The sequence below is a fragment of the Zea mays genome, chromosome 7 (genome assembly GCF_902167145.1).
Source record: "Zea mays cultivar B73 chromosome 7, Zm-B73-REFERENCE-NAM-5.0, whole genome shotgun sequence".
NCBI lineage: Eukaryota > Viridiplantae > Streptophyta > Magnoliopsida > Poales > Poaceae > Zea > Zea mays.
The window spans coordinates 85,347,382-85,358,061 of record NC_050102.1 but is presented as its reverse complement, the minus strand read 5'-3'; the positions used below and the strand labels follow the sequence as shown (position 1 = coordinate 85,358,061).

Sequence of the window (10,680 nt, the reverse complement as noted above, 5' to 3'; positions counted from 1 at the left end):
GAGGTACATCTGTAATTCAATGTTATTTTTATATAATAATGATATATGATGATCTACGTAATTCTTTATGTTTCTTGTAATTCATTCTTCGTCAATATGTAATGCATTTATAAAGGTTCGCCCTTTGTGACCTTCGTCCGAAAATCATTATATCCCAAGGGAAATAATGCTTCGTAGGACGAAGGACTTAACCGATTAACATTTTCTATGTTGCCTTGTTCTTGAAGCATTTGAGAACAAGTCCCCAACAAGAAGGAACAATTATGTTGTAAGCTTGAAAATAGTGCCGAAGCTTCCTGGATGCCATCAAAACAGCATATAACACCTTCTCTAATTCTGTGTAGTTTTTCTTTGACATACTAAGAACTTCAGATACAAAATACACTGGGACCTGCCTCTTGACTTGGCCATCAAGCTTCTCCTGGACAAGTGCTGCACTTACCGCTGAGTGCGAAGCTGCCACATATAATAACAAAGGAGCCCCTGGCGTAGGTGGAGTTAATGCTGTTAGATCTATCAAATACTGTTTCAGCTCTTCGAAGGCCTTCTGCTGGATTGGTCCCCATTGAAAGACTTCGACTGACTTCAGCACTTCGAAGAATGGTAAGTTTCTCTATGCTGATCTGGATATGAACCTATTGAGAGATGCCAACCTTCCTGTTAACCTTTGAGCCCCCTTTTTTGTAGTTGGTGGCTCCATCCGAAGTATAGCTTCAATCTTACTTGGATTAGCTTCAATTCCCTTTGTTGAAACCAAGCATCCTAGAAATTTCCCCTTCTTTACTCCGAAGACGCATTTTTCTGGATTCAACTTTAAGCCAGCTTGTCTAAAACTGGCGAAGGTCTCCTGCAGATCAGCAATATGATTCTCCTGTTTCGTGCTTTTTACAATGATGTCATCAACATAAGTTAGCACATTTCTGCCTATCTGAGACTGGAGAACCTTCGCAGTCATTCTGCTGAAACTTCCTCCAGCGTTTTTGAGCCCCTTAGGCATTCGAAGATAGCAATATGTGCCACTTGGAGTTATGAAGCTAGTCTTCGGCTCATCTTCCTTCTTCATCCAGATTTGATGGTAGCCTAAATAACAGTCTAACAGACTCATGAGCTCTGAAGAAGCTGCTGCATCAACTAAAGAGTCTATCCTTGGCAATGGGAATTCATCCTTCGGACAAGCCTTGTTAAGATCTGTAAAATCGATACACATTCGCCACTTGCCATTGGCCTTTTTTACCATAACAGTGTTAGCTAGCCATTCTGGGTACTTTACTTCTCTGATAACTCCTGCACTGAGGAGTCTTTTGACTTCGTTACGAGCACCTTCGGCCTTATCATCTGACATTTTCCGAAGCCTCTGCTTTCTGGGTCTGAAGGATGGATCGACATTGAGCGAGTGCTCGATAACATCCCTATTAACTCCACAGAGATCATTGGCTGACCATGCAAAAACATCTTTGTTGTTGAACAAAAACCTTATCAAGGTTTTCTCTTGTTCTTCGGATAACTGAGAGCCCAACAACACCTTCTGCTCTGCTATATCCTCACATAAGAGCATGGGCTTCGGCTGATCTGCTGAAGCTGCTTTTCCCTTCTGAATTTGTATTGTTCGCAAGCTTCAGCTCCATCTATGTTATGGATTGCTTTTGAGTCAGTCCAGTTTCCTTCGGCCCTTCTGGCAGCTTCCTGACTTCCATGAATAGCGATGGGTCCTTGATCCGAAGGTATCTTCATGCAAAGATAAGCAGGGTGAAGAATTGCTTCAAAAGCATTGAGGGTGCCACGACCAATAATTGCATTGTAAGGGTATTCCATGTCAACAATGTCAAACACAACTTGCTCAGTTCTAGTGTTGTTGATGAACCCGAAGGTCACTGACATGGTGATCTTGCCCAATGCTACAATTTGTCTTCCTCCGAAGCCACAGAGAGGATGTGTAGCATCATGAATCTTATCTTCTGGCTCTTGCATTTGTCTGAAGGCCTTAGCAAATATGATATCAGCTGCACTGCCTGTGTCAACCAAGACATTATGGACCAGAAATCCTTTGATAACACAAGAGATAACCATGGCATCGTTGTGTGGGTAATCCTTGAGCTGAAGGTCCTCTTGGGAGAAGGTAATAGGAATGTGAGACCATCTTGACTTGATGAAGGGTCCTTGCACCCCAACATGCTGTACCCTTCTCTGTGCTTCCTTCTTTTGTTTCTTGTTAACTAGCTCTGAGGACGAACCACCTGTGATCGGGAGCACCAGCTTCGGATCCGAAGCAGCTCCAGCTTGGTCGTTGAACGAAGCCATCAACTCAAAAAGTGGAAGTGAGTTCACCAGAGGTGGGCGCCAATGTTGGGGACTTGTTCTCAAATGCTATGAATTAAGAACAAGGCAACATAAAATGTTAAATGTTAACGTCCTTCGTCCAATTCATGAAACATTATTCCCTTGAGGATAATGGGCCTTGGACGAAGGTTGATGAGAGTATAATTACGAAGCTTAAATCTTCGTAATAAAATTTCAATAGACATAAAATAAAAGGTACAAAAGGGGTAAATAAATCATAGATGAATTATATTATATTTACTTAATATGTTGAATCATTGAATACAATAATACCTCTGCCTTGGCAAAGGTTGAATTCCAGAATATGCGATTGCAATTACTAGAATGCGTGAACAGTAAAGGAATACTGTTCACTATTTATAGGCACAGGACGCAGCCTGTGAGGAATTACAAGTATGCCCCTTATAAAAACTTACAACATTGACTCAGACCTTTATGGACTAAAAGGTCATTCTATCTTTAAGTCGGTTTGTAATGCCGAAGCTTCACGAAGAGGAACCTTCGGTCATCTTATACAAACAGCTTCAGCTGAAGACCGCTTCTTCCTATAAGACCTTCGGCGACGAAGCATAGGCCCAACAGTAAATATGTAGTTGTTGCCCATTTTGCATGATTGAGATACAAAAAGCAATTTGTAGCCTAAGAATTTGTCTCACCAGGATTTAAGGGCAAACCTGGGTGCGTCTCAAATATGTGCTAGGATCAAGTCTCACACATATGATGACTCATGGTACAGAAATCAATGTCACATCTTTATTATATAATAGGGGTTCTGTGCAAAATAGCTAAATAATTACATCATATGACGACAACGATCCTCCGCAACCAAAGTTGACTGGAGACGACGACCTAGATCTCTCCGAACTTATCGCATCATCCTTCACGCTCCTCATCTTGCGGTACCTGTTCTTGACCTGATGTCAGTACAACAAGGGTGAGCTCACTTACGATCATAGCTCAAAACGTTGTGGGGAATAATGTGCATGAGCTCACTTACAGTGGGTGCTCATGTGTAGTGTAAGGCTTACCAAAGAGGAATGATTAAGGCTGAACATTGCTTTTAGTGTTGGTCAAAATTTTATTAGCAGTTACTAAGTATAAGTAGATACCATCCTAATTAAATAAGAGATCACAATTAATAATAAATCTCAAAATGCAATGCAAATGACATATTAAGTTTAATTCCATAAATTACTCGTGTAAGGGTTTGAGCCGCTCATGACCGTGAGAATGGCTGATATACCAGTTTTACACTCTGCAGAGGTTGTGCATCTTTACCCATAGGACGTGTTTCCCGTTTAGCCATGGTTTGCAAGACCCTTATACACTCCCAAGGTGAATGGCTCGAGAACCACTGTGAGGCCTTTGCAAAGTTCCACTAGATGAGGGAACCCGCTACAGATTCTAGGTCGAAGGCGATATAGGAATCCCTTGTCCGAAAAGCTTTACAAACAGTCTGGCCCGAGCACCTCTCTATACCTGCACTCCTCCACCCTGCTTGCCCCTTTCGAGAAAGGATTAACTCACACTAGCTTTCCTAATTAATTAGCCAAGGGCTTCCCATCCCCCCTTGTGGTAGCACTGTTTTCCCGGGTGGTCGCTCCATGAATAAAAATGGAGCATGATCATAATTTAGATATAATATTAACCCCAAAACCAGGTAGAGTAATAGCAAGCCTACCCAATAGTTCATTTATTTGCAAAGTGTAGGGTGAACAAAACTAGGGTAACCTATTAGGTCCCATCAAATTAACCTGAGCATGTCACAATGATTATCAAGAACATTATTGGGTAAAGAAAAGTGATCAAGGGCACAACTTGCCTTATACTTGCGATAACCTTGTAGTTCAGATGTTGTCCCAAAAGTTGGCCTCCAGATTCCTCGCGATATTGCCTCTACTCGTAGCAGTACATACAATCAAGCAAATAATGGATATAGTAACATTATACCAAAGTGTGATAGCCCTCCCAAGTTATTAGGCCCACATGCCCCAATCCTTGCCATTAACGGCCTCATATGGCTATGCACGTGTACCGTGTAACTTAACAAGGCTATGGAGTTCAACAACTTGAACTCATTATCCTAGAGATCTCACACAAACATGTATATTACAGTAATCACATTCGATACACACACACTTCGGAGATAGAGCAGAAGACTTTACAAAACATTCTTTATTCCAAAACTCAAGTTTTACATGCTAGAAAGATTTATAATTATTACAAGTCCTGATATACTCAAAGTGCATAACTTACATACAAAAGTAGGAAGGTAGATCCCTTCCAAAGCTCATACATAAACCTAACTAATCCTCCTTCAAGACTAGAAGCATCTTCCAGCCACAGGGACATCTAGAATACTCCTGATTACCTACAACAACATGGGTTCGAAAATCCTAAGTACAGAGTGTACTTTCACAAGTCTTACCCGACTAAGGAAAAAAACTCTCAAGGATATGCTGGATTTGGGAATCAAGGAAAGGCTTTTAGCAAGAATCAACTTTAATAGTTTGCAGAAAAGCTTACTAAAATGAGTCCTTACTTTCAAAATTTTAATGCTAGATTAAGTATTAATAGACCTTGTTTGCATCTAGTTTAATTTCATCATCACATTAATCAATACAACATGATTTTTGCTCATTATGATTCCATACATGACTTAAATTGCAGGGCAGTGGTCAAGTCTCCATTGTCCGAGGATATAACGGCGATCCAAATCTATTTACCCAGCTGGGGATCCCTAACCACATGACATATGTAGCACTTAACCCTTGCATATGCCAACCCGCTCCCTGCTATCTCAAGACCAGACCGGGTTCACGCCAACCGAGAGCACAGTTACTCCACCGTCTAGCCTCTTGCCATGGAGGGTACACACTACTCTCGCCATCTCTCCACTCCCGTTGCGTGGTAGCCTTTCTTGTATTGGTCAAGCTAATATTAGGCTTAACCTGTCCCATATCGGGGCATGTGGCTAGTTAATATAGTCCTCGATCATCAAGCCTGTATTCCCTATAATCCTTAATCAACCTAGGCAGAACATCACCTGTTCCTAGCCTAAGTCTCGATTTAAGTACTTTCACCCTTAGGACATATTTATGTACCTTAGGATGATTAAAACGTCACAAGTAACCTTGCATTAGATCTCCCCATGATCCTGGTGAAAATATTCTTGTAGGTAGAGCCATCCTTCCTCAGGATAAACCCTGAGCTAGGCATTAGTGCAAATGACCAACTCTATTTGCAAGACTTACCTCTAGGTAGGGCTAAGCAATTTTTGTAAACAATATTTGATACTTCCAAAGAAGTATCTATAACAGGAATGGATATCAAGGTAGTCAATGCATCAAATAGTTTCCAAGCAACTCTTATAAACTTAATGCACATTTCACTAGACTTAAAGTGTATAAAAGTCTTTCTAAAAATACAAGGAAGGGGCAAATCCAGTCGGACTTGCCTTATTGCAGTGAAGAGGTTCTAGATCCCTATATTAAATACCTAGTTAAATGGTTCTTCCACTTGATCAACAGACACTGGAGTAGACTCCTTCTTAAAACACCACTTCTTCTAAGTGTTCTACAAGTCAATTACAAATACATGAATGCTTATGTAATGATATGACATGCAAACTCTCACAAGGAGAGGTGGGGAACATAAACACTCCTAAATAAGTACATGACAAGTATACACATACTTCTACACAACCTAGCACTTGATAAAAGTGGCCAAATTGAATTTACGTAGGGATTAATCTTCCTTTGGTTCCTTCCTCTAAAGACCAACTCTCACTAAATAAACTCATCTCGTTTCCAAACCACTAACCCACACCTGATTAGGGATTAACCATTTTATTTTGGGGCTTACAAGGTTTCTAGAGCAACAAGCTTCCAAATATCCCCAAACTTTTACCAACTGTTCAACTTCTCATAACAAGCTTCTCCAAAAATTCCCATGATTTTTGGTACCCAAATCAAATTTATAAAGTTCCAATAGTCCTTCTAAGAGCACCTTAACTTCACTTAAAATTTGCTAACTGATCTAAAAATCCTAACACCAACTTTACCAGAGAGCTCTTGATTTTAGACATCCAACAAAATTTGTCCTATGATTTTTTAAATTTTCTACTATTTTTGGGACAACATCCAAGCTTTCAGACAAAAGAAAAAGGTAAAGTAGTGAATAGTGTTGGGCCTAAATTAATCTAGACAGCCCAGAACCAAGCAAAACTGGCCCGTGGCCAACGGCCCGCGCCTGCGTTTTTGCATAAAAGACCCCGCTGCTCTAACTAAACTGATATGACTCTGAGCCACTGTTTGGCTGAGTCACCGACAGTTTCACGCACACCCCTCGGCTTCGGCTCATTCACAACTTCACGGCCCCAACACCGCCGCATAGTTCTCCAGTGAACCGACGACTATGGCAGCGGCGGCGTAGGTCATTGGCACCCACAAATCACCTCTGACATGTGTTCATAGCCAACCCGCATTAACCTCAATCCTCCAACACCCACGACAAGTACCAGTCCACCCCTGCCACAATACCCACGGAGTTCTTGACTCGGCGTGCCCGATTCTGATGCACCTCTATGGTAGAGCTCAAACCAAAGACATGGAGAGTATCACTGACTTACATAGATCACGGTGCTCGCGCGAGGTTGATTGAGGAAAGCGTGAGTTGTATGGTATGTGGTGGAGCTGCCCATAGCACCAGATCACGACGACATGCCCCTGTTCCAGCAAAAGCATGATAGTAGCGTTAGGGAAAACAGCTTGGTGAGGTTCACTGATCTATAGGGGATATGAGATAGGCACAATATGGACCAATGCCTGCTTGAGTCGGCCTAGCCACGACAAGGTGATCACTCAGGTGAGCGCGGTCACCAGACTGGGTGTTGGCGCGCGTAGTTCTAGACAGGGCTACCCTGGGGCTAGGGAGAGGGTTAACCCTGGCAAGCACACATGAATCTCACACCATTGCAGTAGTCTGTGAGTAGAGCTCGAGGTAGAAAGGAGATTTCCATTGCTCGCTGCCCTTTAAACACCTGAACATTGGGCAATTGTCACTGCATTTGCTTAACATGTAGTGGACATGGGTTTCCAAGAGTGCCATCACTACTTGAGCTACCCTATGTGGCCTTCATGCACCCAATTCCTCTCAGGTTTACAAACCCAACCCAAGCATTGAACCTAGTCGACTGCACAAAATATCCAACTTGTACAACAATTAAAGTATGGTGGAGAGCAGATAAGGTTCTATTGTTCCCAACACAGCCCACAACTTGATATTTCAGTTGGGCAGTCCACAACTTGATACTTCAGTCAAGCTGGGATCTATAGTGGAGGGTGATATTTTTAGCAGATATTTGTAGCTGCACTTAATTGCTGCTGCCCACTAAACCATGCTATTTAAAGTGGCTGAAATTGGGGCAGGTGTCCCTGAACTTGCACAATTCATAGAGGTGAAGAGCTCCCTGGGTGCCAGCACAACCCCTGCACACCCACGTAGCACTCAAGCACAGCCAAACATTGATTCTGGTCGGGCTCCCCTAGCTAAATATCCATTTTGTCCTTTACTGCAGGTAGCAAACATCAGTTAAGCCTCTAGTGCAGATATTCTATTCCTGGTTCAGAACCTGATATTTCTCCCAGCAGCGAGGCCTCTAGACCTTAGTTATGTGCTACATCCATATCTCCATCTATACACATCTCAACCTATAAACACAACAAGGACGAGCAGCAGGGGATGATCTTGTTCAGTTTCCAAACCAAACCCTGAACCTGACTGAAACAGCCCTGCTGCACCATCTACGCCTCCCTGTTCAAGCCTTGTTATTGCACAAATCTACATGGCAACAAACCCATCTCTGTTAACCAAAAGTATTCTCCAACTATAGCTCTATTAGTTTGTTGCAGCAGTCCAAGACCAAAAATACAGGGATCAAAAGTTATAGCGCCCCAAACTTCTTCCAAACTCACTAAATTTTCTACTTTAGCTATTTGCAATAGCATAACACAAACCCTGACACCCAGCTTGGAAACCACTCTTCTCCCAAATCTACACAGCAACAAGACTAACAACTTATAATAACTTGTTCTCCTTTAAATGATCTTTAACTTTACTATAAGATTCTTAGTCCAAAACCTCATGAATTGGTCACAAAAGGACTCCAAACTTGGCATCACTCACTGATTTTCAGGGTTTCAGTTATGAACAACCTAAGTCATTCACCACCTGACATTCCAATCTTTAAGTAGCTGTTACTCCAACTTCTGTATATGATCATGTCCCTCACCCTTAAAGAAAGTGGTTCACCAACACATGGTCTTCACTTTCTGTACAACCATCTCAACCAAAAACCTTATAGAATAGCCACAAAAGAAGCTCCAAAACAACCATAAAACACTGAATTCCAGTTTCAGATACTATTCAAAGTCTAAAATTCTAGAAATTTGCCAATCCATTTTGGGACTACCTCTTATACAAGTAGCATATAGTTTTAGGGGTAAATTGCTTACTAAAATTTATACTCCAATAATTCCTCTACAACTTTGACATAGTGACCCTCCTGGATTCCAAACTACAGAGATCCAAAGTTTGCCCAAAATACTGAAATTCAGGCTTCAATTATACATTGTCTAAAATCCACACTTTCTAATAGCTCTTCTTTAGACCAGTTCTTCTCCAAATTCCATATAGATTTATGGCAAGGTTACTTAATCAAACTTACACTCCTCACATAGCTCTATAACTTTGTTACAATGACCACCTTCAAAATGTTTATAGATCAGAAGTTATAAAGGACCAAAGTTGCCTAGTTGCTACTATTTTCAGGAACTCCAAAATAGATCCTTTGTGAATATCTCCAAATTTCTCCACACAACATGGAAATCTCCAAATAACGAAATTGTGCAACTTTGGAAATCCTACCACCTTGGTATTTTGACTCTTGCAAAATGTGGCTAAATCTCCAAATACACTTTTGGGCTCTAGTTTATAGTTTAGAGATACTCAACCACCCTAAGTGCTTCACCACCTCTAAACCACATATCAAAAGCAAACTTCTCCATCCCCCTAAAGCATCCTTAATCTCAAATCCAACTTTGTCTTATAGAACTCAGGTCCAGAGTGTTACTGGTTTAAAAGTTGTTTGCTTGCTCACAATTCTGAGCAAGGTTCTCAACCCAAGTCCTATACTCAACACACGACATTACACTTTTGACAAGCAAGTTTTAACCTAGTAAATGCATTATAGGTGTATGTGACACTCGGTTTTGGAAGGCAAACTGAATGCGAACCATGTATGTGTCAGGATCAGAAACTCACGTACACAGTGATTACATAATTGGACATCATCACACATTGCTCAAAGTAAATAGCGGAAAAGTACTTTATTACATCCAGATGTCCAAGACATCCACAGAGTCTATAACATAGTCATTAACATGAATATAATCAAGGTGCAGAAATACGAAACATAGTAGATAAGGCCTTCACAGGTAGCTAACTAGGGGTTTGCCACTAAGATAAACTAGAATTCGTCGTAGTCCTAAAACTCCTCAAAGTACTCCATGTTGCCAGCATCTCCTCCTGAGCATTGAGTACAGTGGGGACAACCTAGGTGGGGTGGTTTGTAAAGCAAGGGTGAGTACACATCAACGTACTCAGCAAATGTCCTGTTTGGGTAAAGTGGACTAGTTGTATGTGGAGTTAGGGTTAAGCAGTTGCTTTTAGTTGGTCAAGTATTTACTACTATTAGTAGAACCAAGTTTTAGTAATAAACTCAGTTATTACCCAAATGTACTCCCTGCAAGAGGAAATACCAAAGATCATAATTATACCATCATCGTTAATCATCATCATAAAAGTAACCAAAGTTCTTCTAATTAGAGAGGATCCCAAGGCCGCTCTTAACCGTGAGCACGAGAGGTCGCACACTTTACCCACAAGCTGTGATTCCCATTCTGCCTGGAGAGAGTCAATCTCCATTGACCACTACCTAGGTGGCCTGATAGGGTATCACTATGTAGCCTTTACAAAGATTTCCCAGAGGTCATAGTCGCCCGTTAGGTTTCTCCGGTTTGATAAACACAGTACCAAGGGTGACTAACAAAACCAAATCAAGAACCTCTGCAACCAGCCTCGGCAGAGCAAGTACTGTGCCCGAACCCCATTGACAACCCTACGGCGAAGCCAACTACACCTCAGGTTCCTCTAATTAATCAGCTAAGGGCGTCTCATTCCACCCTCATGGTTGCACTGTTATCCCAGGTTGTCACCCCCAAACAGGTCCTTACGGAGAGGCACTTAGGAAAATGGCCTGAGTCCCCTAAAGTATCACATGAT

General features: G+C 41.6%; 1 long non-coding RNA gene across 1 annotated transcript; it reads right to left on the bottom strand.

Moving 5' to 3' along the window:
* Window positions 1-4,497: 4,497 nt before the first annotated feature.
* On the bottom strand, window positions 4,498-7,603 carry LOC109940869 (uncharacterized). Its single transcript, XR_002263588.1, has 3 exons — window positions 7,158-7,603; window positions 6,968-7,064; window positions 4,498-4,708 (listed from the first exon to the last, which is right to left on the bottom strand). It is a non-coding gene; the product is annotated as an uncharacterized lncRNA (long non-coding RNA).
* Between the last annotated feature and the right edge of the window lie 3,077 nt (window positions 7,604-10,680).